Consider the following 22,999-nt stretch of genomic DNA (forward strand, 5'->3'; position numbering starts at 1 on the left):
CATCGGGATGGACACTATTGCTAAGGGGATTCCTCAGCCATATGTGTCCGTAAGGCAACCACGGGGGGGATGGAGTACACCGGTGAACACATCGTTCACAAACACGTACCGGTTGCGAGCCTGCTAGCGTTCCACTGGACTTCCTAGAAAGTCAGTGGTCGTCATCCATACTCCACTAGATGACTGGATCAACGTCAACATCGAGGCCTCACATCATTTTATTTCACCACACACCAACTATTTCATCTACCCATGTTTTACCCAACATATTTGTAGATATAAAATACATATACAATCCAGATCTGGAAAACAAAGTATAAATCTTTCATACAGCATAGATCTCAAAGTATAAAACATACATATACAGTTTAGATCTGAAAAGTGTAGATCTAAAGTAAGAAAGTCTAGATCTGAAGGAAAAGGGTTCATATCTGGAAGAAAAGTTTAGATCTGAAAGAAAAAGTTCAGATCTGCGAAGAAAGAGGTTCAGATCTTTCATCCAACGTATATCCCAAGTAAACAGATAATATATATACACATAACACGTAATTTATATAAAATACTTCATATCTATGTGTAAGATGAAGGTGACTATACACTCACCTAATGAGGAGTGATTCGGACAACACTTCGTTTCTTAAAATAATCTTCTTTTACGAAACCGGGAAGTTTGCTTGAAAACCGGGCTCTGCACGGGCAGATTTTCAAACCGAAAAAATCTTTTTCTCGGAGACTCCGGGCTCTCCGAGGCTTTCTCCTAGAGCTAGAAAGGTTCCCTACGCTTCGGGGGGTTTAGGGGGGTAGTGAGAGAAAGTAGAGAGAGAAAGTAGAAGGTTTTGGTGTGAGATACTCGGCAGCCCTCGGCCCCCTTTTATAGGCGAGACCTCGGACGTACGCTGGGCGTAGTCCTCGGTTACGCTGGGCGTAAGGCTCACTCCGTACACACGTGTCGCAAGGCTGCTGGGGTGACGTGGCTTGTTCCGAGACCATATACTTCCGAGTATGCGAGGCATACCGAGCTGCGTATGCGAGGCGCGGGTGCGAACGCTGGTCGTCCGAAGACCTACGCGGGGCGTAGCCTCGCATCTAGCTTCGCGATTTGCACTCCCGACTTAAAAAATTCATAACTTTTGCATACCAGCTCCGTTTTCGACGTTATTTATATCCACGTGTAGGCAGGACCATACTCTACGACTTTCGTTTGGACTTCGTAGGCTATTTTTCGAGCGATTTTAAATTTAATAGTATGAGAAGATTACATTGTTTAACGACCGTGTAACACTCATAACTTCTACATACGGACTCCGTTTTCGTCTGTCTTTTTACCGTTGAGCTCCTATTGACGAGATCTTCGATTCTCGTTTAGGTTGTGTCGGCTAAAAACCGCTCGATCTAATATTCGAACTTCGGGCTGTGCACTGCTGATCCGAAACATAGAAAAATCATAACTTCCTCATACGAAGTCAGATTTGGGCGTTCTTTTTATGCACGCTCTCGGTTTAACAAGTAATACGACTTTCTTTTAGATTTCTAGGGCTAAAAAGTCCTCCATCGTAAATTCACTATTTACGTCACGCAGTGTCGTGTTGGTTCTGTCGCGAAACTTCAACAGACCATAACGTCTTCGTTATAACTCGGATTTCGGCGTTCCTTATATCTCCGGAACCCTTGTCACGACCACTACAACTTTCTTCATAGATATTGGGTTTATCTAACATTTTATTTTTGACGCTTATTTTTATCCTTTATTTATTATATTATTATAAACAAGTAATAAGCACACAAAAGCACATAATTCATGTAATATTCAAGTAATTCATCTTTATTACTTTAAAATGAGTTACAATGGGTGTCCTAGACTATTAAATCATCATTAGTGCTAAACCCAGAAACACAGGCGTTACAGTTAGTAATAAAGAATCAACAAATACCTGAGGATCCCTGATTTGAAGATCCTTAACCAATTGTAGTCCCATGATGAGTGCTTCGTATTCAGCTTTGTTGTTGGTAGTGTTGAATTCAGAACTGACTGCATGGGGTAGGATGTCCCCCTATGGCGACTTTAGTATGATCCCTAGCCCTGTTCTTTTTTTATTTGAAGCTCGACCCATGAACAGTGTCCATTTTCCCATGTGTTCATTTTCTAGGAGTTTCTTGGCTTCCATGTCTACTTCGTTTTGTAGATCATCACTGAAGTCAGCCACAAAGTATGCTATTGCTTGTGACTTTATGGCGGATCTTGGTTCATATCTGATGTCAAATGTGCTTAATTTCACCGACCATTTTTCCATCCTTCCTGACATTTCTAGTTTTCTCATAACATTCATAATAGGATAATTAGTTTTTACATGTATAGTATGTGTTTCGAAATAATGTCTTAATTTAGTGGAAGCAGTTACTAAGGCAATAATTAATTTTTTGAGGTGAGAGTACCTGGTTTCAGGATCCAGGAGACTTTTACTTACATAGTAAGTAGGATGTTGGTCTCCGTTAAGATCCTTGGAAAAAACAGCACTTACCGCTTTTGAGGATACTGAGAGGTAGAGAAGAAGTGGTTCCACATCTATAGGTTTTACTAGCAGTGGTGCAGAGTTTAGATATTTTTTGAGTTCCTGGAAGTCTTTCTTGTGTTCTTCCGTCCACTCAAATTTCTTGTTCTTTTTCAAGATATCATAGAAGGGCTTGCACCTTTCTGAGAATCTTGAATCTGTTGAGTGCCGCTATTCTTCCAGTTAGCCTTTGGATGTCTTTTGTTAAAGATGGGGATTTCAGCTCGACGATTGCTTTAATTTGTTCCGAGCTTGCTTCTATTCCTCTCTTGGTTACCATGTATCTAAGGAACTTGCTAGATTTCATCCCAAAATGGAATTTGAGAAGATTCAACTTCATATTGTATTCGTCCAGGATGTCAAATGCCTCCTTAAGATCTCTGAGGTGATCTTCAGCTTTCATTGATTTTACTATCATGTCGTCAATGTAGACTTCCATGGTGTCCCCTAACTTGTCTTTAAACATCCGATTCACATTTCTTTGATATGTTGCACCTGCATTTTTAAGACCAAAAGGCATTGCAGTGTAACAATATATACCTGTTGGCGATATGAATGATGTATCTTCATGATCCGACAGTTCCATCTGGATTTGTTGAAATCCTGCTGAAGCATCCATGAAGGTTAAGAGTTTGTGGCCAGCCGTTGCATCTATCATAGAGTTAATGTGTGGTAGAGGAAAAGGATCCTTAGGACCAGCCTTATTAAGATCCGTTTAGTCTACACACACTCGCCATTTGCCGTTTTTCTTTTGTACGACAACCATGTTAGCTAGCCATCTTGGGAACTTCACTTCCTTGATCATCCCTGTCTTGAGGAGCTTCTCTACCTCTTCTTGGATGATCTGATTCCTTTCAGGTGCAAACTTCCTTCTCTTTTGGTGTATTGGTCTGAAAAGAAGGATCAATATTAAGTTTATGAGTAATAATACTCTTGTCTATACCTGTCATATCTTCGTGTTTGAATGCGAATGTCTTGCTTCTGGTTCTTAGGAAGTTCAACAGATCTTCCTCGATTTGCTCAGGCATTGAGGATCCTATGAGGACTTTAGCTTCAGAATCCTTGAGGCCCAGTGGCACTTCTTTCACATCTTATTTCTTTGTTTCTAGAACATGTCGTGCCCCCTATCTTAATTGCTATGCTTGCTGGGGTTTGGTTGTGGATTTCATAGAGGTTTTATAACATTCCTTTGATTCTTGTTGATCTCCCATGATCTTTACTGTTCCCCATGGAGTGGGCATTTTTACACATTGATGATAAGTTGACGGCACCGCTTTCATCTCGTGGATCCACGATCTACCTAGTATCACATTATAAGAAGATAAGGTGTCAATAACACAAAAGTTTTGTATAGAGTTTACCCCTTTAATATATATTGGTAGCTTTATCTCCCCAATCGTGTGTTTCGTTTCCCCGCTAAATCCTGTGAGGACCGAGGATCTCTTAATTATCTCTGATCCATGGATATTCATTCTTTTCAGAGCATCTAGGAGTATGATATTGACCGAGGATCCTCCGTCAACAATGATCCTTCTGACGAAATGGTTGGCCATATACATTGTTATCACGAGTCTGTCATGGTGAGGATCCTGAATTCCTTCCTTGTCCGTCTCGTCAAAAGTGATCTCCTTCACATTCCTGGCCGCGGTATTCCTCCATGGCCCGTCTTCCTTTTCCGTCTTAGAGACCTTGGCGTGTCTTTTCGCCTAAGAATAAGAAGTACCACAGATGTTAGATCCTCCTGAGATAACATTTATTATCTTAGTGTCTGGGGGTGGAGATCCTGGTTTCTCCGGGATCTTGTGATCATCTCGGCCATTCTCCTTGGATTTTTCTCCTTTTCTTCCAAGGATCTCTTTGAGGTGTCCCTTGCCAAGGAGGTAGCTAATCTCTTTACAAAGGGCTATATAGTCCTCCGTCATGTGGCCGAAGTCTTCGTGGTAAGAACACCATTTGGACTTGTCTTTCGGGGTGGTGGACTTGTTATCCCTCTTCGGCCATCTTGCCTTGTCTCCGAGATCCTGCATAGCATGAATTACACCTGGACTATCCACAAAAAACAATAGTCATTGATCTTAGGAAGTTCTTCTTCTTCTCCTTCATCTTCGAGTGCATTGACCCTGTGATGATCCGGTTTGGAATAGGGCTTTGATTTGTAGGATCTTGGAGTTGAGGATTCGGCCTTCCTATTGGGATTCTCGTATTGACTCGAAGGGTTGATTCTTTTTTGGATTTCTTTATCTTCTTCAAGCCTTATGAACCTCAATGCTCGGCATCTGACTTCATCCAATCTTTTACATGGGGTCATCACAAGGTCTTCATAGAAGTGTGAATCCTTCCTTAGTCCCATTTTGAAGGCCTCTACTGCAGTGGCCATGTAGATGTTAAGGATGCTCAAAGCTTCCGTGCCAAACCTTTTACCAAAATCCTAAAGTCTTTCCTTAGGATCCTGAACCACTCGATAGAGATCACTAGTGATCTTATCCAAGGTTCTACTGCAAGAAAATTGGTTATTAAAGATATTGACTAAGTGTGCAAATGAAGTAATAGAGTATGGGGGAACGTTTAGCAGCCATTTGAGAGCTGATCATGTAAGGGTGGAACCAAAGCCTTTGCATAGGCAAGCTTCCATCAAGTGCCCTGGGATGGGAATGATCTTCATCCTTCCTCGGTATTGGGATATATGTTCTTTAGGATCTGTATTTCCATCGTATAGCTTCATGTTGGGAGTTTGGAAGTGCTTAGGAATTTCGGTATCGGCTATCGCGGGAGCAAATCTTGAGATCCTGTGATTTGTCGTAGATGCTTCTGGTATGGGTTGGACCACTCCGGGTACACTTGAGATCATTTGCCTCAGTTGATGAAGTTCCTTGGCCATGTTTGGATTTATTCCTGAATCAACGTTAGTATAGTTAGTATTAATAGTATAGTTGTTTATGAAGTTGCTAGAATCAAAGTTTCTAGGAGTATTGAAAGGCTCATTGAGATCGGTGATCATAGATGCTCGGTTGTCTATAGTTGTCCCCCAGGGCGACGCCACAGTGTCAGGAACTGTGTTCTTCCGTTGATTCTCTGAGGATCCTGCATCGCCAAAGTTCAGGATCCTTGGTTGTACAACTGTAGGTGTTGTTCCCTGGGACTTCTAGAATTTTGCCTTAATCTTCTCCACTTCTTTGAGCAGTGCTCTATTCTCCTCCTGTTGTTGGGTCACCTGTTGCGTCATTTTCCTCATCATAGCAAAGAAATCTACAGTAGTGACTGAGGCAGTCGGATCCTAGAGTCCCGGGGATCCCAAGCTTCCTTGGTTAGTGACCAGGGGGTGTTTTTCTTGGAAGTGTCAGGCGTTTCCCTCTGCGTAGGGGGCCCACTGGGAGGAGGTGGTAGGTTTTTAGTTGGAATGGAAGGAGCAGAGGATGAAGAAAGGATCGATTGTGTAGACATGATTTTTACAAGGATTTAGAACACCACGGCCCCACGGTGGGCGCCAATTGTTTTGTCAAAAAGTACACAAGTACTAATCAACCAAATTGAATGAGAGGTTGTGATGTTCAGATTATCTAATAGCAAACGATTAAAGAGAATGACACTATGGTTTACAAGGAAAGCCCTTGATCCTTGCTAGGATCTCCGACATAAAACCTTGGGAGGTGATAATGATCACCCGCCTTGATGATTTTATTAATGTAAAATGATGTTTACAGAGAATGTTAAAGAAAGAACAAGTGAACAATTTCGTAGAGTAAGCTTAGGGTAAAAAAACAGTGTATGTTGTGTGCAAAATACAAGTGTCATTTTATAGTCTAAACTAGCCAACAAGATGTCTGATGTTTCCGGGATCCTCTATGACCAGCTTCTCGAACGTTATTTGACCAAGTATTCCGGGTCTCTAGCATAGTTGAGATGATTCTTCGTTGAGAATTAGTCTTCCCTTGACTATTTCTGCACATGCGTTAGTTATGGACAAAATATGACAGTTACAAAAGTTTGTAAAAAATAATAACGGTAACAGTCGGGATCCTGAGGTAGCTAAGGATCCTGGATATCTGAGGATCCTGAATATTTAGAGGATCCCGACACTAACAGTTATAAAGGAATTATGAAACTATTCATATTCATAAAAAAAGATTCTTGCAACAGTACCTTACCGTCAAGCACTACCAGTTGAATTTCGGGGACGCAATTCCTTAAACGGGGGGAGATTGTAACAACTGCGACTTTTGGCACCGATCGTTATTTACGAAAAGTAACACACGTCATGATTAATAGACGTAATATTTAATATGTATTATAAGTTTCGTATTAAGAAAGATAGGAAAAATCAACTGAATCATCAATAAATCGTAAACATAAGTGCGCCAAAACATCTATATTATTATATATTTAGAAAGTACATATCATCTCAATCCCGAAAATATCAATTTCGTAATTAAAAAAGTATTAACGTCAAAAGCTACAAAGAGAATGGTTGACGTTTAACTAAAGTCACCAAAAGGAAAATCGTAGTACTCTTTAAGATAGAATGCAACCTAAAGGAAAGTTGTAGTACTCATCGATAGATATATTTAGATATAAAGAACGTCGAGAACGGAACTTATATGAATAAGTTATGAATTTTATAAGAATCGGAGATTTTGGCGCACACACAATGCGTACCGTACGACGTGCACAAGCTTCTAGCAGGAGCAACGCGAGCCACCAACCTTTGGACACGTGCCTCACAACTATTGGAGCCACGCCGCCGGTGCACGACGCGCATCTAAAAATGCATAGCGCACATCATAATTTTTTCACCTCTATAAAAAAGCGACGAATAGTAATTCATGTTGGATATAGAGAATTCGAATCTCACTCCTCAAAATTGATTCTTTCATTCCTTTCTATTTAAGTTTCATTTTATTTTCCTTTTTCATTTCTATTTTATTTTATTTTAGTTTTATTTATGAGTTCCTCATTTTCTGCGTGCCTGATTTATCCATAGCCTTTCTGGCCACTTTTCTGCAATATCAAACATCGATTAAAGCATACTTCAAGGGTGAGTTTACGGTCTATTTTTCCATCATTTTATAAAATATAAGGAGGGAATACATGTTATTTTATTACAAATCATTATAAATCGTTGCGTTATAAATATAAATTTCATATAATATATTATATGTCGCTATTTTGCTCACTCAAAATATTAGATACTATACTCTATCGTTACCATGCTAAAATCATATGATCAATATTACGTCCGGTAGATACTCTGTCCATATAAATATTGATAATTATTATACGTCGTCATTACTCTGCCCGTATAAATATTGATAATTATTATATGTCGCCGTTACTCTACCAATATAAATATTGATAATTAATATACGATGTCGTTACTATGCCCCTATAAATATTGATAATTATTATACCCCGCCGTTACTCTACCCGAATAAATATTGATAATTATTATACGCCGCCATTACTCTGCCGTTGCTCTATCCGTATAAATATTGACAATTAGTATACGCCGTCGTTACTTTATCTGTATAAATATTGATAATTATTAAATGCCCTCGCTACTCTGCCCTTATAAATATCACTAGTTATTACAAGTCGTCATTACTCTGTCAAACCTCTAGGGCAACATTGTAATTAGTCATAACTCCGACAAAAAAAATTAAGGATAAGCACTTTGTCTTAATATCATATAATAGAATATATATATATATATATATATATATATATATATATATATATATAATGATAATTATGGAAAGTAATTATATTAAAGAAATTATATTGTTCAAGCTATCTATTTAATAAAATTAAATAGTAAATTAACTAATAAAGCAAAACGGATATATATATTAAGATTAGATTGTATTCCATCTTGCGTACGAAAGATCCCTCTTGGTCACTCTAAGATTAGAAGTATTTGCTCTTCATGAGCATACTTCTGGAATAAAAAGTATAAGAAGTATATGTATATATCTTTATGATAACAATACTATGAACAAGATTATATTATACTACATTTGATAGAGTAAAACTTAAAGAGAATGATAGTATGTGATAAACAAAGTACCGAAATTACAGTATCTATAAATAATAGAATACTATTAAAAGATATCTCGATAAAGTAAATCAAAATACTTTCACAACTTAATAAAGTTACATATAAAAAGTATTTTTAAAGATATAATATTAAAACCTATGAACTCACCAACATTAAGTTGACATTTTCTAAACGTCATGTATTCCTAGGAAACCGTGAGACTGAAGCCTGCACTCCCGTAAGTAGCAGTTGGTTGACGAAGCAACTGGAAGACTGTTATCGTTTAATATTATGCCCACTTATTAAGGCACTCTTTGTTTTAGAAATTCTAATAATCCGATGTAATGTTTTATCTGTAAATAAAAGTAATATTTATGTTACATCTTATTTTGTAGTATTTAATGTTTGTTCAATAACTGTGGTACAATATCCCTACGACGCACAGTCCAGCTTTTCCGCAGCTGGTCGGCGGTGTGATAAAAACCGTCAATTCCTTAAGGTTTAGAAAAGGAACCCTATGTTTACGTTTGTATATACCTAATACATCATCGGTTTCCAAGATTTGCTAAAAGAAATATATTACGTCGGCGAACCGATAGACCAAGTAGACATCTCTAGACTTTGAAATTAGTAAAGAAAGGTAGCTCAGTGATTTTTAGTAATATAGTCTATTAGAAAGAAATGCTTAGAATAAAAATTTCATTAAAGCTTCATAACCAAAGAATTAATGAGGCTTTTCGGACAACATGTTGCAGCATGCTTCTAGGTATACTTAACTAGTCAAAGTCCATAAACGAAAATATTGATTCCCATAGAAGTTCCATGTGTCATGCAATAACAGCAAGTGTTCATAAAAAAGTTTGATCTAGAATTACAAAGTATTTTTGGATTTTTGAAAAAAATTTAAAAAGAGAATCTTTTTTGGATTTTTGAAAATTTTTATAAAAGAGAAAATCAATTTGGATTTTTGAAATTTTTTATAAAAGAGAAAATCTTTTTGGATGTTTAAATATTTTGTTAAAAACTACGACGAGCTCCAAATCTCGCAACACATTGCAGATGAACAGTAAAATGAAAAATGAAATAAGAAATGAAACAAATAATTACCTTATATACCAGTCTACGATTTCTCACACCCTGTCGCAAGCAAGGAGTAGCATCAAGAATAGACTAAGAACAATCACGAGACTTGTAACTGATCACAAATGAGTAGTAACCATCCGAAAAAAGTTTGTATCTTCTGATTGCCTTCGAATCTCGAAACAGATTGCATGGGAACAGTAAATGTCTCACGCCTATTTGTGACTTGCGATGACCTCCAAGGCTTGGAACTGTTCTCCGATGAATAGTACCATTTCACAATTCATCATTTTTCAAGAAGATTTTGTAACTGAGTCAGCTTCAATCATACCTAGCCCATGCAATATGCCATTAAATGTTGTTTTATGTAAGGCTTTAGTAAAAGTATCAGCCAACTGATCTGCTGATCGAACAAAATGGACTTCAACATGATCTTTGATAAAATGATATTGCAAAGAAATATGTTTCGTTTTAGAATGTTGTACCGGATTGTGACATATCCTTATTGAACTTTTTGAATCACAGTACAATGACATCTTCTTTATACTTATTCTTGCAAAGTGCATGAAGTTGCTGCAATATATTCAAATTTTGTAGTTGATAGAGTGACATAATTCTGCTTCTTTGATTGCCAACTTACGAGTTTCCCGTCCAAGAATAAACATCCACCTATAGTACTTTTGCGATCAAATCCACATCCACTTAGATCTGCATCAGAGTATGCATCCACAAAGAATCGCGAATTAGTTAGATACCACAAACCTAGAGATGTGGTTCACTTAAGATATCGAAAACTGTTTTTTAATGTGACCATTTGAGGTTCTTGTGGATTTGCTTGATAATGTACACAATAACAAACTGCAAAAATGATATCAGGCCTGCTTGATGTAAGATATAGTAACGATCTGATCATCTGTCTATACAAAGTGAGATCTGCAGCAGGTTTATCAAGAGATGGAGTCAACTTTGTACCAAACGGTATTGGAACTTTCACCTCAGAATCACTAGTCATTCCAAATTTCGTAAGCAAGGACTTCGTAAAAGACTCCTAGTTTATGAAAATCCCATATTTTCTCTATCTAATATTCAATCCAAGGAAAAATTAATTGGACCCATTGAGCTCATCTCAAATTTAGTTTCCATCAATTTCTAGAAATCAGCAGTCATTTGAGGACTAGTTGATCCGAAAATAATATCATTAACATAAATTTAGACAATCATCAAATGATCACCATCTCTCTTTTGAAAGATGTAACAACCTGTTATTTCAAGTCAATGTAAGTCACACTTGTTCAAATAAAAGTCTAAACTACAATCGTATACAAGTAAATCCATGTCATAGCATTAATACACAAGTCAATAAAAGTCAAGGAAAGTCAAAAGAAAGTCAAATAAATATAAATATTTGATTTAATATAAGGGAAATAACTTTATTATATAAGTGTTTTTTGTTTTTAGAATTAAAAAGCCTCAACCGAAAACAAGCTTTGGAACCGAGAACCTTCGCAGGACCCTACCCTCCCCATCGGACCGAAATAAAGTTTGCGGTTAAGACCGCAAACGTGCGAAGCCGCCTTTTCTTCGGACCGCAAACATGCTCAGACCGAAAACAGCTTGACCGCAAACTCCACATCACACCGCAAACCTTGGACCGAGAACATGCACCGAGAACATCTACTTTATGGCCGAAAACCCCATAAAATCTAGATATTTAGCTTCAAACTGCCTCATAATTTCTTCCTAATATATATACACGAAATATGATTCACATTCACAATTCATTCCCAGTAAACACTTTACACTCCATTCTCTCTCAAAATACAAACCTTTCTTTACAAACATTTTTCCCATGAGGCTTTATAATCAATACTATTCCTAAGTATTTTGGTAAGTATCATATATTATTTAGTGTTAATATAACACTTTCTTAATAGTTTCACTAAATTATACAATACTGTGTATAAATATTTTTAGGATACGGCTATCGTTACTTGTTCTAAACCGAAAGTCACCGTTTCTATCCCGTTATCAAAACCGTCATCACACTCGAGGTTAGTTCATACCCCTACCTTTTCACAGTTTTTCACTGTTTTAGGGGGGAATACAAGTGTAACACAAAAAATTTTGTGTTAATATTTAAATGTTTTCAATATTTTGTCAATCGTTGTCGTTATTAAACAAACACACACACACACACACACACACACACACATATATATATATATATATATATATATATATATATATATATATATATATAAATTATATATTTAAGGTTCAACAGGCTTAGAATTGATAATTTTGCTTCATTTCTTGTTCCTTGTTTGGTTGTGGGCTTGAGGTAGAATTATTTATTCGACTGCCTATTTATTCATAATTATATAAATATTATATTTATATAAGTATAAAATCATTTAAAACTTGTTAAACAAAAATATTATTTTTGCAATCTATTTTAGTACCATTTGGACATAAATGTTGAATTTCACGGAACAACCGTATGACGGATTTTACGATTTAAACTTGTCGGATTATTAACAATACAAAGGTTTTCGTTTATGTATAACACATACATATAAACTATAATAGGTATAGTTTATGGAACTTACATATTACTTTTCAAAGTTCAGAATACAATACGGAAAACAAACATATAAACTATAATATAATATAGTTTATGAGATATACTTACAGTTTATCCATTACAAAGTAACTTTTCATTATTCTACACGTAACCGTCAATATTGCATTTGTGAGACACACTTCACGTACTTATCTAAGTATCAACCAAGTCCTGAAATTATAACCAAAGTCTCCTGGAGGGAGAGCGTGACACTTGTGTATAGATCTATACGGGACTGACAATCCCACACCTCGGCTGTTAGCTACAGTCAGGCCGACAGGCCTGGGGTGACAAATGTCGTACCGATTATGACGCCTGAAGAACGTCGTGTTCAAGCCATCTTAGGTCATCAAGCATGGTTATGATAACTCACAATTTGATATTAAATAATACGATTAGTGTATGAATAAGTAAACAACTTCACATAGCTTTTTTAAATCATAAAACTATAATACACTATTTTACAAGTACAGCTGGTGAATCCAGGCACTTATAATTACGTAGTTTTTATACAAGTACAAATACAGAATACTATTCCAGTACAGATAAAACATACTTTTGATGGTTTTATGTGAATTAAAACTACATTATCTTATCCCAGAGTACAATAACATTTACATGTTTTGGTCTTAGGGTATTAAGACTACAACACGATTATAATATAAAATATAGGATTTTCTGGGAAAACATACTTACATTTTTAAGGAACAAATAACAGATTTCAGTTACAAACATGCTTATGAACTCACCAACTTAATTGTTGACACTTTTTTCAGTAAACAAGTATCTACAGGTTTTGAGAAGACGAAGCTTCATAGACTCATGTCTTTTAGTTTTTTCTATACATTTTGGTGTCAAGTATACATTGATTTGAACACGAATGTAAATCTATACTTTATCAATGTAATGGTTGTTGTACTTTGATTAATATTATGCAATTGTTGTGATATTGTACATGACGTCATCCACGCCTGAACGTTTCCGCCGTTCTGGTTTGGGGGTGTCACAGATTGGTATCAGAGCATTGTTTATAGTGATCTAAGTATATCAAACCTTAAAATATATACAACTATAAATACAATGGGGCTGAAGCACTTTGATTAAAAGTATACTTTTAAAATACAAGTATTTTTGTAAAATTATACTAACATGCATACATACAAGAAATAGTATCACAGTGAGAATTACATAAAAGTATTTAGATGTTGGACACTACAGTTAAAACCTGTACAGTTATGTAATCATATCTGGGATAAATATAGCCTGATCAACTATATTTATTTGAGATATGACCAACATGTGTGTGGGAGTGACCATGGTGTTGCAACAAGTCTAAAACTTACCAAATCTATATACCAGAAGGAATACTAGAACCAAACATAAATTTAAATACTATAGGAGTTTTATAGCACGATAACACACTATTTCTAGATTTATTTAAATTCTCTTACACCCCTATTCTCGCATAGATAATATGGCTGGTTTCTATCTGCCGGGAGACCCGTATTTTCCTAATCAGGGGAGGGGATGGCTCGAAAAGGAACCGGAAGAGGACTCTAAGGTTCTAATAGAATAATACTTCGAGGAAGTTTTGTAGAAGATGAGAACGAAGACGAAGTTCAGGAAGACTCTAACTCAGAACCAGAGGTTTACGATCCACCTCAAGTTGCCCAACATCCCAATCCCCGACAGAATTTGTCACACCCCCAAACCGGAACGGCGGAAACGTTTGGGGGCGGAGGACGTCATGCTCAGTATCACAAAAAATGTAGAATAGTAAACCAAGCAACCACAACCATTGTATAAATATTAAAGTGTTTACATGTATTTGATTCACAAAATATTTACTCCAAAAGTAAATAACAAACCAAAGACATGAAGCTACTATGCTCCATCTTCTGAATCCTTGAGCGTGTACCTGTCTACTAGTTTCCTGAGAATACAAGTTATTTTGAAAGAGTAGATCAGCATTTAAGCTGGTGAGTTCATAAGTATTTTAGTTATAAGAAGTATACTCTAAGTTCTTTAGAAAAGTTTGCCTGTTCCTCCAGAAAATCCTATATTTTCTGATATGATGAATGATAAGTAAAAATGACTCTAAAATTCCTTCTATGAGTACTTAATGAATACAAGTTATATAAAATCCAGATCAAACTGACAATCGATTGTGTGAATCTGCCTTAAGCCCACATACAAACAAGGAACAGAAGTAAGGCGGAAAGCAGACATTCCACTGCCTATCGGATATTAATTATATATAACCCTGATGTATAAACTAAGGAATTATAGAATTAACCATTTAAGGTCCTTTATGTTATACTGGTTTAATAATACGAATTAAACCTTTTACAGATAAGTTTCTAGTTTCACCTACTTAATGTTCTATCTGAAAAGTATGTTTTTGTACTAGAAAGTGGTATGATGTGTTTGTATGTTATGACCTGACCCATACCTGTTACCCCCTATGATTACTTGGTGCATACGGGTTATATATATATATATATATATATATATATATATATATATATATATATATATATATATATATATATATATATATATATATAAGATCGAATAGATAGTAGACTGTGTGAATCTGCTCTAAGCCCACAACCAAACAAGGAACAGGAAATGAAGCGGAAAGCACACATCCTACTGCCTGTCGGATCTGATTAATATATAACCCTAATATATCTACCAAGGAATCATAAAGTTAGCATTATAGGCCCCCTTTCAACTGTATGATCATGTTACTAGGAAAGTTATGTGGCGTAGTTCTATTGTTTAGGAAGACCACTAGAAGTTAATAAATCTCGTACTCTAAACGCCTTAGTCGATACCGTTGTGAGTTTTATATATTTCTATGTTTTATTTATTATTGTCCGGTACTTTGTAGATGTACCCTTTTTAAATAAAAACCCGGTACTTTCCAGATGTACCCCATATATAACCCGGTACTTTGTAGATGTACCCCATATATAACCTGGTACTTTGTAGATGTACCCCATATATATATATATATATATATATATATATATATATATATATATATATATATATATATATATATAACCATATACTAAGTGTATTATCGCATTTTGTTTTAAACAAATGAATTAATGATACGTTCCTTTCCTAGTTTACTGGGAGTGTAAAGTATATGTACATGAATCATGTATTGTTCTTCTGTTCTAGAATATAGTATGTACTGATTCCCTAAACTATATCTATTATAGTTTACTAGTATGTTTGTTTGAACTGTTACTGATTTGTAGAAAGACTCAATTAGTAACTGAATGAAGCATGTACTTTAAAATGGGGTTTTATAAACAACAATCTAACATCTTGTAAAAGAGTTTTTGAATTGATTTAATAATTTATAAAAGCATAAGAATTCCTTTAATGTGATGCTTATCACAGGTAAATATTAACACAATTTTATTGTGTTCAACTTGTATCCCCCCCCCCCCCTAAAAGCATTTAAAATCATTTAAAAAGGTAGATTATAGGGGTATGAACTCACCTTTTGTGGGTGATTCAATTGAAGATCCGAATAAGGATGATAAGTTCCACGAATGAAGTCCCGAGACAAAAACGAGTCCTAAATGACATATAATGATACATATAGGCATGAAATTAGTGAATCTAACTACAAAGGCGATTGGGAAACAACATAGGATGCAAGAATAACTCACCAAAGGAGTGTTAGAAGCAAGTTGGAAGGTTGAAAGGGAGTTCACGACCCTATGGGGTGTTCACAGCCCAAGCTTGATGGTTCACGACGTTGGAAAGGATCACGGCCTAAGAACACATGAGTGTTCACGACCAAGATTGAAGGGTTCATGGCCCTATGAAGGGTTCACGGCCGTGAAATCTTGAAGGTCTTGAAGATTTTGGTGTTTAGCAAGTGTTTGAAGGCCCTTTGTTGTATTCCAAGAAGATACAAAAGAAAAGGTAGGTTTAAGGGAAGAAGAGAGTCTTCTTGAGGATGATACTTCAGAGAGAATAGGATGATTGCGGCCAAGAGAAGAAGAAGTGATGGAAAAGTGAACCAAACTCATATATATATAAAGAGTTCACGACCTAAGGAGGGTTCACGGCCGTGAACATGGTTTGCGGCCGTGAACCTCACTTAATGAGGTTTTATGGCTTGAATGTTGTTCTAAGCTCTCGGTTCTTACGTGGTTCACTTCCTAACACGCAACCCTTACGTATACTCGGTCTAGAAACCTATAAGTTTGACCTTAAGTTGATGTGTTTGACCTTACAAGATAAAAAATTTCGGGTTGTGACATCATCCTCCCATTAGATGGAATTTCGTCCTGAAATTAGCTTTCTTAGCAGGACTCCTGGGATCGTGCTCCTCTGAATGGTAGAATATCCACTCGTAGACTTGGGCGACTTTGCCCTGAAGTTCATGATATGATTCATACCTGGTCCATCTATCAGTACCTCGTGTATACAAGTCGTATATAATTAAGATTAGTAAGACGGTCGGATGTGCGACTCTGCCCCAGGTCCACAACCAAACATGGAACAGGAGATAGGGCGGAAACACACATACTAAATCTGCATAATCATAATTATAGACCACCCTCGCGTATACACTCAATAGTGATAGGTGGGCCGTATTCGTCCTTAGCCTCTATGCTTGAACTTGATCTTTGGACGAGTGGTAGTTTCTGGAAGGTTTGCTGAGCATACATCGAAAAGATTTCAGAGGGCAAGGCACTCTCGCATGAGTACTTCGGGGTCGAGAATATGAGGGAGACGATTCTGAGGTCTGTGTTGGGTTGTCGTTACGAGTGACGAGGGTTTCGTTAGTCGGTCGGGTAAGGCGATGGATTTTTGAAACACATGAACTTGGTATGGTGAGGACCACGCCAATCCACCACGAAGGATGACGACAGACTCTTTATAGAAACAAATGTTAGGCCGATTTGAAAGAAACGTTTGTTATACAATGGTGTATCCCTAGTGTGCTCGACAATGTATTTTGTGTAGACTTTCTAGTGCTTTCAGTTTTCTCCTTGATATTACCACTGCCACATATCGTACCGCGATAAGCGAGTACTAACAGTGAAAGTGCTTTGATAACTAGTGACGATACTTTATATCACGATCCATCTCGGTACCTCTATAATTGCTTGGCACATACAAGTTGTGTATAACTAAGATGAATAAGACGGTCGACTGAGTGACTCTGCCCTAGATCCACAACCAAACAAGGAACAGAAAATGAGGCGGAATCACTCACTCTAAGCCTGCAAAATTTTAGTTATACATAACCCTGATGTACATACTAAGCCATCATAGCTCACCTGAACGGATCTTTTAGTTCCCTTATGAGTGTTGTGACTTGTTCGGACGAGTGAGTTATTATAATTACTTTTTTTTTAATTTCCCAAAATTTTAATCTTAATATAAAATATAGATTAAATCTTTAAAGTAATTTTATTTAGAAGCTGTACCGTTGTTCGCTGGTGGTTCCGGGACAGCTTCTCCTGTGGTGATCATCAGAATTCATCCATCCGCGCCAGAGTTCCTGGTTATTGGGCAGTCCTTTTGTAGTGTACTGTCTCGCCACACCCGTAACAGGCATGGCTTACTTCAACTTCGGGGACTTGGGAGATCGGTTGTGCGGGTGTCCTGCAGAAACGGGCAGTGTACCCCTTCCTGCGGCAATTCATGCACTGCATTTCCCGACATACTCCAGTGTGGTGGTAGTTACACTTACCACACTTGGTGAGAGTTCCAGCATACCGACTGAAGGACGCTGGAGTGGCAGGTCTTGTGGCGGCGTGTACAGTAACCACTTGTTGCTCCTGCAGGCGTTCTTGTGTTGTTCGCTCCTTCCTCTTGTTCCCCGAATTTCGTTTATAGTCCCCTCCCTTTGTTGGTTCGGGAACGGGGACACCACGCCATGGTCAATGAGTCGCTGGGCCAGGCGTTTGGCACTATCGAAGGTAGTTGGATTAGAAGACAGTACATCCCCCTGAATCGGGGTAGATAAGACCCAGATGTACTTTTCTATCTTCTTACTCTCCGGGGTAACCATCCCGGGGTATAGTGCTGCCAGGTCGCTAAACCTGTCAGTGTAGGGCACTATGTCTGAGCTGACCATGGTATGTTCCCATAGCTCTTGCTCCAGTTTTTGAACTTCGCCCCTTGGGCAGTATTCTTCCAACATCATCTCTTTCAGGTTCTCCCAACCCATCGAGTTAGCCACTGATAGGGTCAGTAACTTAACATGGCCATTTCACCATGTTAGGGCTCTGTCGGAGAAGGTGCAGGCAACAAACTTCACTTTGCTCCCCTCTGGGCACAGACAGATTTCGAAAACTGAATCTGTTTTCTCGAACCATCGCATTAGAGCAATGACTCCCCCAATTCCATTAAAGGATTTGGGTTTACAGTTCATGAAGTCCTTGTACGAACACTCCCGTGGGTGTCCGTGTGTAACTCCGGGGTTAGTTAGGTGGGTACCGCTACTAGATCCACTGCTACTACTTGCGTGAAATTGATTTATTGCCGCTGTTGTTGCGGCTGTTACCGCTGCTCGGAGAGCAACAAGATCGTGTCGTGGTGGTGAAGGCGTTGGTGGATTCTCTGTTGTGGTATTGACTACACGCCTTGCAGGTCTACCGCGAGGCATCTTTTGCTAGAATGAATACAAAGATGAAACGGAGATAAGTCTATAGCAGTGGTTATAAGCCGAATGCTAAACAACTAAGGTATCCTAGTTCTGAGTGAATCCGGTTCTGACTTTCATAGGGTTCTGAAAAAAAAACAATTCATAATGGGAGTCTATATAAAATAAACTTTATGAATCAGAAGTGGCTATCCTCGACTGAATTTCTGTGAATTGAAAAATTGTTACCAGCTGTACAAAAAGAAATAATCCTAACACATAGTGTGAGTAGTGTATTCACTAGCTCACTAAGTCATTTTAGGTTATTATTTATTAGTGTGATGCATAGGACGTTTGGTTTCTTCGGCTGACCCCTCCTTGGAAAACCTCCTCATGATTCTCTTCTGGTTCCTCCTTGACTCATCTGTTGACTGCTTACGATGGAGTGGTCTTATCTATCTAGGTTTTTCATGCGAGAATGGGAGTGTCTAAAGAATCTATGAGATTAAGTGAAACATTATAGGGTGATCCTTACCGGGTCCTCCTATAATTACGCAGTGTATACAAGTTGTATATAATTTAAGATTAAATAGACCTTCGAATAAGTGATCCTACTCTAAAACCACAACCAAACAAGGAACAGGAAGTGGAGCATAGATCACAAATTGTAAGTCTATAAAATCTCAATTATATAAAACCTTGGGAGTATACACTCCGAAATTATAGACCTACCAGAAGGGTCTTTTAAATTTTCACATAAGTTATTTATAGTGCCTGAAATACTCCTATAGTATTTTAATAGTATGAACTCGGTAAGTTTTAAACTTGTTGTTATCTTATAGTATCATAAAATACTCCTATAGTATTTTAACTTTATGTTCTGTTCTAGAGATCCTCTGCCTAAAGAGTTTGGTATGTTTTAAGTCTGTTGCAACACCACATCACTCCCAAACACATGTTGGTCATATCTCAAATAAATATAGTTGATCAGGCTATATTGATTCCAGATATGATTACATAACTGTCCAGGTTTGACCGTAGTGTCCAACCTTTAAATACTTTTGTTCTGTTCTTCTTGTAAAACTTGTTCTAGTATATATATATATATATATATATATATATATATATATATATATATATATATATATATATATATATATGTATGTATGCAGGTATGTATACTTTTATAAGAATATTGTTATATTTTAAAAATATACTTTTAGTCAGAGCACTTCGGCCCCATTGTATTTATAGTTGTATATCTTTTATAGTTTGATATACTCAGTTCACTATAAACAATGCTCTCATGCCAATCTGTCACACCCCCAAACCGGAACGACGAAAACGTTCGGGGGCGGAGGACGTCATGCTCAGTATCATAAAAAATGTAGAATAGTAAAACAAGCAACCACAACCATTGTATAAATATTAAAGTGTTTACATGTATTTGATTCACAAAAGATTTACTCCAAAAGCAAATAACAAAACAAAGACATGAAGCTATTATGCTCCATATTCTGAATCCTTGAGCGTGTACCTGTCTACTAGTTTCCTGAGAATACAAGTTATTTTGAAAGAGTAGATCAGCATTTAAGCTGGTGAGTTCATAAGTATTGTAGTTATAAGAAGTATACTCTAAGTTCTTTAGAAAAGTTCGCCTGTTCCTCCAGAAAATCCTATATTTTTTTATGTGATGAATGATAAGTAAAAATGACTCTACAATTCCTTCTATGAGTACTTAATGAATACAAGTTATATAAAATCCAGATCAAACAAACAATCGATTGTGTGAATCTGCCCTAAGCCCACAACCAAACAAGGAACAGGAAATGAGGCGGAAGTCACACATCCCATTGTTTGTTAGATCCTCATTGTATATAACCCTGGCATATTCACTAGGTGCTTACGGAGTTAACTGTAATAGTTCTTTTATATTTATTGAAAACATTCCTAAAGAAAATAATATATTTCCTTTAGTAAAAATGGTAACCACGATAGTTCCTTCTATAATACCTTAGTTTATACTAGCTACATATAATCTAATATCGAACGGATAGTTAAATGTGTGAATCTGCCCTAAGCCCACAACCAAACAAGGAACAGGAAGTAAGGCGGAAAGGACACATTCCACTGCCTATCAGATATTAATTATATAAAACCCTGATGTATAAACTAAGAAATTATAGAATTAACCATTTAAGGTCCTTTATGTTATACTGGTTTAATAATACAAATTAAACCTTTTACAGATAAGTTTCTAGTTTCACCTACTTAAAGTTCTATCCGAAAAGTATGTTTTTGTACTAGAAAGTGATATGCTATGTTTGTATGTTATGACCTGACCCATACCTGTTACCCCCTATGATTACTTAGTGTATACGGGTTATATATATATATATATATATATATATATATATATATATATATATATATATATATATATATATAACTAAGATTGAATAGATAGTAGACTGTGTGAATCTGCTCTAAGCCCACAACCAAACAAGGAACAGGAAATGAAGCGGAAAGCACACATCCTACTGCCTGTCAAATCTGATTATTATATAAGCCTAATGTATCTACCGAGGAATCATAGAGTTAGAATTATAGGCCCCCTTTCAACTGTATGTTCATGTTACTAGGAAAGTTTTGTGGTGTAGTTCTATTGTTAAGGAAGACCACTAGAAGTTAAGAAATCTCGTACTCTAAACGCCTTAGTCGATACTGTTGTGAGTTTTATATATTGCTATGTTTTATTTATTATTGTCCGGTACTTTGTAGATGTACCCTTTTTAAATAAAACCCGGTACTTTGCAGATGTACCCCATATATAACCCGGTACTTTGTAGATGTACCACATATATAACCCAGTACTTTGTAGATGTACCCCATATATAACCCGGTACTTTGTAGATGTACACCATATATATATATATATATATATATATATATATATATATATATATATATAACCATATACTAAGTGTACTATCATATTTTGTTTTTAACAAATGAATTAATGATACGTTCCTTTACTAGTTTACTGGGAGTGTAAATTATATGTACGTGAATGTTGTATTGTTCCTCTGTTCTAGAATATAGTATATACTGAATCCCTAAACTATACCTATTATAGTTTACTAGTATGTTTGTTTGAACTATTACTGATTTGTAGAAAAGATTCAATTAGTAACTGAGTGAAGCATGTACTTTAAAAATGGGGTTTTATAAACAGCAATCTAACATCTTTTAAAAGAGTTTTTGAATTGATTTAATAACTTATAAAAGTATAAGAATTCCTTTAATGTGATGGTTATCACATGTAAATATTAACACAATTTTATTGTGTTCAACTTGTATCCCCCCCCCCTTTAAAAGCATTTAAAATCATTTAAAAAGGTAGATTATAGGGGTAAGAACTCACCTTTTGTGGGTGATTCAATTGAAGATCTGAATAAGGATGATAAGTTCCACGAATGAAGTCCCGAGACACAAACGAGTCGTAATGACATATAATGATACATATAGGCATGAAATTAGTGAATCTAACTACAAAGGCGATTAGGAAACAACCTAGGATGCATGAATAACTCACCAAAGGTGTGTTAGAAGCAAGTTGGAAGGCTGAAATGGAGTTCACGACCCTATGGGGTGTTCACGGCCCAAGCTTGATGGTTCACGGCCTAAGAACAAATGAGTGTTCACGGCCAAGATTGAAGGGTTCACGACCCTATGAAGGGTTCTCGACCGTGAACTCTTGAAGGTCTTGAAGATTTTTGTGTTTAGCAAGTGTTTGAAGGCCCTTTGTTGTATTCCAAGAAGATACAAAAGAAAAAGGAGGTTTAAGGGAAGAAGAGAGTGTTCTTGACGATGATACTTGAGAGAGAATGGGATGATTGCGACCAAGAGAAGAAGAAGTGAAGGAAAAGTTAACCAAACTCATATATATACAAAGAGTTCACGATCTAAGGAGCGTTCACGGCCGTGAACATGGTTTGCGGCCGTGAACCTCACTTGATGAGGTTTTATGGCTCGGATGTTGTTCTAAGCCCTCGATTCTTACGTGGTTCACTTCCTAACACGCA

Source organism: Lactuca virosa, chromosome 3, assembly GCF_052849685.1.
Source record: "Lactuca virosa cultivar CGN04683 chromosome 3, Lactuca_virosa_CGN04683_v6, whole genome shotgun sequence".
Classification (NCBI taxonomy): domain Eukaryota; kingdom Viridiplantae; phylum Streptophyta; class Magnoliopsida; order Asterales; family Asteraceae; genus Lactuca; species Lactuca virosa.